We start from the raw sequence: 9329 nt of genomic DNA, 5'->3' as shown, positions 1-9329 counted from the left end.
GAGGGGGAGTTGGGAAGTGAGGAAGCGGGGGTGGGAGGGGGAGTTGGGGAGTGAGGAAGCGGGGGTGGGAGGGCGAGTTGGGGAGTGAGGAAGCGGGGGTGGGAGGGCGAGTTGGGGAGTGAGGAAGCGGGGGTGGGAGGGCGAGTTGGGGAGTGAGGAAGCGGGTTTGGGAGCGGGAGTTGGGGAGTGAGGAAGCGGGGGTGGGAGCGGGAGTTGGGGAGTGAGGAAGCGGGGGTGGGAGGGGGAGTTGGGGAATGAGGAAGCGGGGGTGGGAGGGGGAGTTGGGGAGTGAGGAAGCGGGGGTGGGAGGGCGAGTTGGGGAGTGAGGAAGCGGGGGTGGGAGCGGGAGTTGGGGAGTGAGGAAGCGGGGGTGGGAGGGGGAGTTGGGGAATGAGGAAGCGGGGGTGGGAGGGGGAGTTGGGGAGTGAGGAAGCGGGGGTGGGAGGGCGAGTTGGGGAGTGAGGAAGCGGGGGTGGGAGCGGGAGTTGGGGAGTGAGGAAGCGGGGGTGGGAGGGGGAGTTGGGGAATGAGGAAGCGGGGGTGGGAGGGGGAGTTGGGGAGTGAGGAAGCGGGGGTGGGAGGGCGAGTTGGGGAGTGAGGAAGCGGGTTTGGGAGCGGGAGTTGGGGAGTGAGGAAGCGGGGGTGGGAGGGGGAGTTGGAGAGTGAGGAAGCGGGGGTGGGAGGGGGAGTTGGGGAGTGAGGAAGCGGGGGTGGGAGGGGGAGTTGGGGAGTGAGGAAGCGGGGGTGGGAGGGGGAGTTGGGGAGTGAGGAAGCGGGTTTGGGAGCGGGAGTTGGGGAGTGAGGAAGCGGGGGTGGGAGGGGGAGTTGGGGAATGAGGAAGCGGGGGTGGGAGGGGGAGTTGGGGAGTGAGGAAGCGGGGGTGGGAGGGCGAGTTGGGGAGTGAGGAAGCGGGTTTGGGAGCGGGAGTTGGGGAGTGAGGAATCGGGGGTGGGAGGGGGAGTTGGGGAGTGAGGAAGCGGGGGTGGGAGGGGGAGTTATAGAGTGAGGAAGCGGGGGTGGGAGGGGGAGTTGGGGAGTGAGGAAGCGGGGGTAGGAGGGGGAGTTGGGGAGTGAGGAAGCGGGGGTGGGAGGGGGAGCTGGGGAGTGAGGAAGCGGGGGTGGGAGGGGGAGGAAGCGGGGGTGGGAGGGGGAGCTGGGGAGTGAGGAAGCGGGGGTGGGAGGGGGAGTTGGGGAGTGAGGAAGCGGGGGTGGGAGGGGGAGTTGGGGAGTGAGGAAGCGGGGGTGGGAGGGGGAGTTGGGGAGTGAGGAAGCGAGTGAGGAAGCGGGGGTGGGAGGGGGAGTTGGGGAGTGAGGAAGCGGTGGTGGGAGGGGGAGTTGGGGAGTGAGGAAGCGGGGGTGGGAGGGGGAGTTGGGGAGTGAGGAAGCGGGGGTGGGAGGGGGAGTTGGGGAGTGAGGAAGCGGGGGTGGGAGGGGGAGCTGGGGGTGAGGAAGCGGGGGTGGGAGGGGGAGTTGGGGAGTGAGGAAGCGGGGGTGGGAGGGGGAGTTGGGGAGTGAGGAAGCGGGGGTGGGAGGAGGAGTTGGGGAGTGAGGAAGCGGGGGTGGGAGGGGGAGCTGGGGGTGAGGAAGCGGGGGTGGGAGGGGGAGTTGGGGAGTGAGGAAGCGGGGGTGGGAGGGGGAGCTGGGGTGAGGAAGCGGGGGTGGGAGGGGGAGTTGGGGAGTGAGGAAGCGGGGGTGGGAGGGGGAGTTGGGGAGTGAGGAAGCGGGGGTGGGAGGGCGAGTTGGGGAGTGAGGAAGCGGGGGTGGGAGGGGGAGTTGGGGAGTGAGGAAGCGGGGGTGGGAGGGGGAGTTGGGGAGTGAGGAAGCGGGGGTGGGAGGGGGAGTTGGGGAGTGAGGAAGCGGGGGTGGGAGGGGGAGTTGGGGAGTGAGGAAGCGGGGGTGGGAGGGGGAGTTGGAGAGTGAGGAAGCGGGGGTGGGAGGGGGAGTTGGGGAGTGAGGAAGCGGGGGTGGGAGGGGGAGTTGGGGAGTGAGGAAGCGGGGGTGGGAGGGGGAGTTGGGGAGTGAGGAAGCGGGGGTGGGAGGGGGAGTTGGGGAGTGAGGAAGCGGGGGTGGGAGGGGGAGTTGGGGAGTGAGGAAGCGGGGGTGGGAGGGGGAGTTGGGGAGTGAGGAAGCGGGGGTGGGAGGGGGAGTTGGGGAGTGAGGAAGCGGGGGTGGGAGGGGGAGTTGGGAGTGAGGAAGCGGGGGTGGGAGGGGGAGTTGGGGAGTGAGGAAGCGGGGGTGGGAGGGGGAGTTGGGGAGTGAGGAAGCGGGGGTGGGAGGGGGAGTTGGGGAGTGAGGAAGCGGGGGTGGGAGGGGGAGTTGGGGAGTGAGGAAGCGGGGGTGGGAGGGGGAGTTGGGGAGTGAGGAAGCGGGGGTGGGAGGGGGAGTTGGGGAGTGAGGAAGCGGGGGTGGGAGGGGGAGTTGGGGAGTGAGGAAGCGGGGGTGGGAGGGGGAGTTGGGGAGTGAGGAAGCGGGGGTGGGAGGGGGAGTTGGGGAGTGAGGAAGCGGGGGTGGGAGGGGGAGTTGGGGAGTGAGGAAGCGGGGGTGGGAGGGGGAGTTGGGGAGTGAGGAAGCGGGGGTGGGAGGGGGAGTTGGGGAGTGAGGAAGCGGGGGTGGGAGGGGGAGTTGGGGAGTGAGGAAGCGGGGGTGGGAGGGGGAGTTGGGGAGTGAGGAAGCGGGGGTGGGAGGGGGAGTTGGGGAGTGAGGAAGCGGGGGTGGGAGGGGGAGTTGGGGAGTGAGGAAGCGGGGGTGGGAGGGGGAGTTGGGGAGTGAGGAAGCGGGGGTGGGAGGGGGAGTTGGGGAGTGAGGAAGCGGGGGTGGGAGGGGGAGTTGGGGAGTGAGGAAGCGGGGGTGGGAGGGGGAGTTGGGGAGTGAGGAAGCGGGGGTGGGAGGGGGAGTTGGGGAGTGAGGAAGCGGGGGTGGGAGGGGGAGTTGGGGAGTGAGGAAGCGGGGGTGGGAGGGGGAGTTGGGGAGTGAGGAAGCGGGGGTGGGAGGGGGAGTTGGGGAGTGAGGAAGCGGGGGTGGGAGGGGGAGTTGGGGAGTGAGGAAGCGGGGGTGGGAGGGGGAGTTGGGGAGTGAGGAAGCGGGGGTGGGAGGGGGAGTTGGGGAGTGAGGAAGCGGGGGTGGGAGGGGGAGTTGGGGAGTGAGGAAGCGGGGGTGGGAGGGGGAGTTGGGGAGTGAGGAAGCGGGGGTGGGAGGGGGAGTTGGGGAGTGAGGAAGCGGGGGTGGGAGGGGGAGTTGGGGAGTGAGGAAGCGGGGGTGGGAGGGGGAGTTGGGGAGTGAGGAAGCGGGGGTGGGAGGGGGAGTTGGGGAGTGAGGAAGCGGGGGTGGGAGGGGGAGTTGGGGAGTGAGGAAGCGGGGGTGGGAGGGGGAGTTGGGGAGTGAGGAAGCGGGGGTGGGAGGGGGAGTTGGGGAGTGAGGAAGCGGGGGTGGGAGGGGGAGTTGGGGAGTGAGGAAGCGGGGGTGGGAGGGGGAGTTGGGGAGTGAGGAAGCGGGGGTGGGAGGGGGAGTTGGGGAGTGAGGAAGCGGGGGTGGGAGGGGGAGTTGGGGAGTGAGGAAGCGGGGTGGTGGGAGGGGGAGTTGGGGAGTGAGGAAGCGGGGGTGGGAGGGGGAGTTGGGGAGTGAGGAAGCGGGGGTGGGAGGGGGAGTTGGGGAGTGAGGAAGCGGGGGTGGGAGGGGGAGTTGGGGAGTGAGGAAGCGGGGGTGGGAGGGGGAGTTGGGGAGTGAGGAAGCGGGGGTGGGAGGGGGAGTTGGGGAGTGAGGAAGCGGGGGTGGGAGGGGGAGTTGGGGAGTGAGGAAGCGGGGGTGGGAGGGGGAGTTGGGGAGTGAGGAAGCGGGGGTGGGAGGGGGAGTTGGGGAGTGAGGAAGCGGGGGTGGAGGGGGAGTTGGGGAGTGAGGAAGCGGGGGTGGGAGGGGGAGTTGGGAGTGAGGAAGCGGGGGTGGGAGGGGGAGTTGGGGAGTGAGGAAGCGGGGGTGGGAGGGGGAGTTGGGGAGTGAGGAAGCGGGGGTAGGAGGGGGAGTTGGGGAGTGAGGAAGCGGGGGTGGGAGGGGGAGTTGGGGAGTGAGGAAGCGGGGGTGGGAGGGGGAGTTGGGGAGTGAGGAAGCGGGGGTGGGAGGGGGAGTTGGGGAGTGAGGAAGCGGGGGTGGGAGGGGGAGTTGGGGAGTGAGGAAGCGGGGGTGGGAGGGGGAGTTGGGGAGTGAGGAAGCGGGGGTGGGAGGGGGAGTTGGGGAGTGAGGAAGCGGGGGTGGGAGGGGGAGTTGGGGAGTGAGGAAGCGGGGGTGGGAGGGGGAGTTGGGGAGTGAGGAAGCGGGGGTGGGAGGGGGAGTTGGGGAGTGAGGAAGCGGGGATGGGAGGGGGAGTTGGGGAGTGAGGAAGCGGGGGTGGGAGGGGGAGTTGGGGAGTGAGGAAGCGGGGGTGGGAGGGGGAGTTGGGGAGTGAGGAAGCGGGGGTGGGAGGGGGAGTTGGGGAGTGAGGAAGCGGGGGTGGGAGGGGGAGTTGGGGAGTGAGGAAGCGGGGGTGGGAGGGGGAGTTGGGGAGTGAGGAAGCGGGGGTGGGAGGGGGAGTTGGGGAGTGAGGAAGCGGGGGTGGGAGGGGGAGTTGGGGAGTGAGGAAGCGGGGGTGGGAGGGGGAGTTGGGGAGTGAGGAAGCGGGGGTGGGAGGGGGAGTTGGGGAGTGAGGAAGCGGGGGTGGGAGGGGGAGTTGGGGAGTGAGGAAGCGGGGGTGGGAGGGGGAGTTGGGGAGTGAGGAAGCGGGGGTGGGAGGGGGAGTTGGGGAGTGAGGAAGCGGGGGTGGGAGGGGGAGTTGGGGAGTGAGGAAGCGGGGGTGGGAGGGGGAGTTGGGGAGTGAGGAAGCGGGGGTGGGAGGGGGAGTTGGGGAGTGAGGAAGCGGGGGTGGGAGGGGGAGTTGGGGAGTGAGGAAGCGGGGATGGGAGGGGGAGTTGGGGAGTGAGGAAGCGGGGGTGGGAGGGGGAGGTGGGGAGTGAGGAAGCGGGGGTGGGAGGGGGAGTTGGGGAGTGAGGAAGCGGGGGTGGGAGGGGGAGTTGGGGAGTGAGGAAGCGGGGGTGGGAGGGGGAGTTGGGGAGTGAGGAAGCGGGGGTGGGAGGGGGAGTTGGGGAGTGAGGAAGCGGGGGTGGGAGGGGGAGTTGGGGAGTGAGGAAGCGGGGGTGGGAGGGGGAGTTGGGGAGTGAGGAAGCGGGGGTGGGCGGGGGAGCTGGTGAGTGAGGAAGCGGGGGTGGGAGGGGGAGTTGGGGAGTGAGGAAGCGGGGGTGGGAGGGGGAGTTGGGGAGAGAGGAAGCGGGGGTGGGAGGGGGAGGTGGGGAGTGAGGAAGCGGGGGTGGGAGGGGGAGTTGGGGAGTGAGGAAGCGGGGGTGGGAGGGGGAGTTGGGGAGTGAGGAAGCGGGGGTGGGAGGGGGAGTTGGAGAGTGAGGAAGCGGGGGTGGGAGGGGGAGTTGGGGAGTGAGGAAGCGGGGGTGGGAGGGGGAGTTGGGGAGAGAGGAAGCGGGGGTGGGAGGGGGAGGTGGGGAGTGAGGAAGCGGGGGTGGGAGGGGGAGTTGGGGAGTGAGGAAGCGGGGGTGGGAGGGGGAGTTGGGGAGTGAGGAAGCGGGGGTGGGATGGGGAGTTGGGGAGTGAGGAAGCGGGGGTGGGAGGGGGAGTTGGGGAGTGAGGAAGCGGGGGTGGGAGGGGGAGTTGGGGAGTGAGGAAGCGGGGGTGGGAGGGGGAGTTGGGGAGTGAGGAAGCGGGGGTGGGAGGGGGAGTTGGGGAGTGAGGAAGCGGGGGTGGGAGGGGGAGTTGGGGAGTGAGGAAGCGGGGGTAGGAGGGGGAGTTGGGGAGTGAGGAAGCGGGGGTGGGAGGGGGAGTTGGGGAGTGAGGAAGCGGGGGTGGGAGGGGGAGTTGGGGAGTGAGGAAGCGGGGGTGGGAGGGGGAGTTGGGGAGTGAGGAAGCGGTGGTGGGAGGGGGAGCTGGTGAGTGAGGAAGCGGTGGTGGGAGGGGGAGCTGGTGAGTGAGGAAGCGGGGGTGGGAGGGGGAGTTGGGGAGTGAGGAAGCGGGGGTGGGAGGGGGGAGTTGGGGAGTGAGGAAGCGGGGGTGGGAGGGGGAGTTGGGGAGTGAGGAAGCGGGGGTGGGAGGGGGAGTTGGGGAGTGAGGAAGCGGGGGTGGGAGGGGGAGTTGGGGAGTGAGGAAGCGGGGGTGGGAGGGGGAGTTATAGAGTGAGGAAGCGGGGGTGGGAGGGGGAGGTGGGGAGTGAGGAAGCGGGGGTGGGAGGGGGAGTTGGGGAGTGAGGAAGCGGGGGTGGGAGGGGGAGCTGGTGAGTGAGGAAGCGGGGGTGGGAGGGGGAGTTGGGGAGTGAGGAAGCGGGGGTAGGAGGGGGAGTTGGGGAGTGAGGAAGCGGGGGTGGGAGGGGGAGTTGGGGAGTGAGGAAGCGGGGGTGGGAGGGGGAGTTGGGGAGTGAGGAAGCGGGGGTGGGAGGGGGAGTTGGGGAGTGAGGAAGCGGGGGTGGGAGGGGGAGTTGGGGAGTGAGGAAGCGGGGGTGGGAGGGGGAGTTGGGGAGTGAGGAAGCGGGGGTGGGAGGGTGGAGTTGGGGAGTGAGGAAGCGGGGGTGGGAGGGGGAGTTGGGGAGTGAGGAAGCGGGGGTGGGAGGGCGAGTTGGGGAGTGAGGAAGCGGGGGTGGGAGGGGGAGTTGGGGAGTGAGGAAGCGGGGGTGGGAGGGGGAGTTGGGGAGTGAGGAAGCGGGGGTGGGAGGGGGAGTTGGGGAGTGAGGAAGCGGGGGTGGGAGGGGGAGTTGGGGAGTGAGGAAGCGGGGGTGGGAGGGGGAGTTGGGCGGGGGTGGGAGGGGGAGTTGGGGAGTGAGGAAGCGGGGGTGGGAGGGGGAGTTGGGGAGTGAGGAAGCGGGGGTGGGAGGGGGAGTTGGGGAGTGAGGAAGCGGGGGTGGGAGGGGGAGTTGGGGAGTGAGGAAGCGGGGGTGGGAGGGGGAGTTGGGGAGTGAGGAAGCGGGGGTGGGAGGGGGAGTTGGGGAGTGAGGAAGTGGGGGTGGGAGGGGGAGTTGGGGAGTGAGGAAGCGGGGGTGGGAGGGGGAGTTGGGGAGTGAGGAAGCGGGGATGGGAGGGGGAGTTGGGGAGTGAGGAAGCGGGGGTGGGAGGGGGAGTTGGGGAGTGAGGAAGCGGGGGTGGGAGGGGGAGTTGGGGAGTGAGGAAGCGGGGGTGGGAGGGGGAGTTGGGGAGTGAGGAAGCGGGGGTGGGAGGGGGAGTTGGGGAGTGAGGAAGCGGGGGTGGGAGGGGGAGTTGGGGAGTGAGGAAGCGGGGGTGGGAGGGGGAGTTGGGGAGTGAGGAAGCGGGGGTGGGAGGGGGAGTTGGGGAGTGAGGAAGCGGGGGTGGGAGGGGGAGTTGGGGAGTTGGGGAGTGAGGAAGCGGGGGAGGGGAAGTTTGGGAGTGAGGAAGCGGGGGTGGGAGGGGGAGTTGGGGAGCGAGGAAGCGGGGGTGGGAGGGGAAGTTTGGGAGTGAGGAAGCGGGGGTGGGAGGGGGAGTTGGGGAGTGAGGAAGCGGGGGTGGGAGGGGAAGTTTGGGAGTGAGGAAGCGGGGGTGGGAGGGGGAGTTGGGGAGTGAGGAAGCGGGGGTGGGAGGGGGAGTTGGGGAGTGAGGAAGTAGGGATGGGGGATGGGATTTGGGGAGTGAGGAAGCGGGGGTGGGAGGGGGAGTAGGGGTGTGTGAGATGTAGGGGTGTCGGGAGTAAGGAGGGGGAGTAGGGGGTGAGTGGGGAATCGAGAAAGTGGAAAAGTTGGGATGGATGCGACTGGACGAGGGAGTGGGAATGGGTGGGGGAGTGGAGCAGTGGTAGTGGAGGGGGCGGTTGGGAGAATTGAGATTGCGTTTAATAGGAGTGAGAGACAAGTTGGGGAAAGGGTAATGTCGGTGGTGAGGAAGGGGGCGAACGGGGGAGTGGGGAAGTGAGTTTGCGGTAAGAGGAGTGAGGATAAGGACTTTGAAGTGAAATTAAAGGATGGGGGAATGGTAAACGAAGATGTGAATGGAGAGGAGGAATGAATTTGGTAAGGTAAGTGGGGATTGAAAGGGGATGGGGAGATGGAAAATTAATGTAGTGGGGAAGTAGGACAAAAAAAATAGTTGTGGGGAAGTAGGTAGGGAATTGGGGAAGACTGTTAGGTTACGAAATGACGACAAACTAAGGATGAGGATAGAAGGGTTGATAAGATGGGGATTGAGGGAGGTAGGGGAAGGGGGGAGGGGGAGGGGAAGGGGGGTAGATGGGGAGGAAAGTAAAGTGAAATAAAAAATTAGTGGGGGAAATGGTAGATAAGAGTAGATGAAGTGGGGAAGAACGGGAAAGAAGAAGAACGAAAAAGATAATAACAGGGGAGATATGGAGGATAAGGACAAAGGGGGGAGATAAGGAGGCTGGAGTATTTCATGTAATCATCATTACTAACCCCTAATTAGTAAATAATTATCACCACCATCCTTTCAGTCAGCAGATAATTAACACCCCTAACACATCAATTATCGGTTAATTACCTTACTTATCCTCATCAGCTTGTCACTTACCATATAATTATTACCTACCTGTAAGTTATTAAATAATAATTATCACCAACTGTCAACGTGTCATTAATCATCAAGATGCCAAGTGCTTTTTTCCAGCCCATTTTCTCACCTTTCCCCCCTCCTCCTCCCCTTCTTCCTCCTCTTCCTCTTCCTCCTTTTCCTGTTCCTCTTCCTCCTCCTTTTCCTTTTTCCCCTCATTCTCCGCCTCCTCCTCATCCTCTTTTTATTCCTCCTCCTCTTCTTTATTCTTATATTACCTGTTTCGCTTTCCCTCTTACTTTTTTTTTCTTCATCGTCACTCCCCTCCGCCCATCACTTCTTTTTTCTCCTTTTCTATCTATCTTTATCTGTCTGTCTGACTGTCTATCTATATTTTCAACCATTCATCTTTCTGTTTATTAGTCTTTCTATTTGTCTATATATTTATCCAATTATCTTTATGTCTATCTCACTATCAGTCTGTGTCTCTATCTATCTATCCATTTATTTCTCTATCTGTCTACGCCTAAATCTTCCCTTTAATGTATTCTCTTTAACCTCTCCTTCATCATATATTATTATTTTCCGTTGTCGTCCTTTCCTCATCTTCATTTTTACATCTATTTTCTTTCCTGTTTCCTTCCTTTCTTTATTTTAGTCTATTTTTCGTTTATCTCCTTCTCTCTTTCTTTATTTTTTTCTTCGTTTCCTCTTCTTCTTCGTCTACTTCTTATCAACGTTTCTCGCGTTCCTCTTCTTCTTCGTCTACTTCTTATCAACGTTTCTCGCGTTCCTCCTCTT

The sequence above is a fragment of the Penaeus vannamei genome, chromosome 42 (genome assembly GCF_042767895.1).
Source record: "Penaeus vannamei isolate JL-2024 chromosome 42, ASM4276789v1, whole genome shotgun sequence".
Lineage (NCBI taxonomy): Eukaryota > Metazoa > Arthropoda > Malacostraca > Decapoda > Penaeidae > Penaeus > Penaeus vannamei.
Note: the sequence above shows the minus strand (reverse complement) of the source record.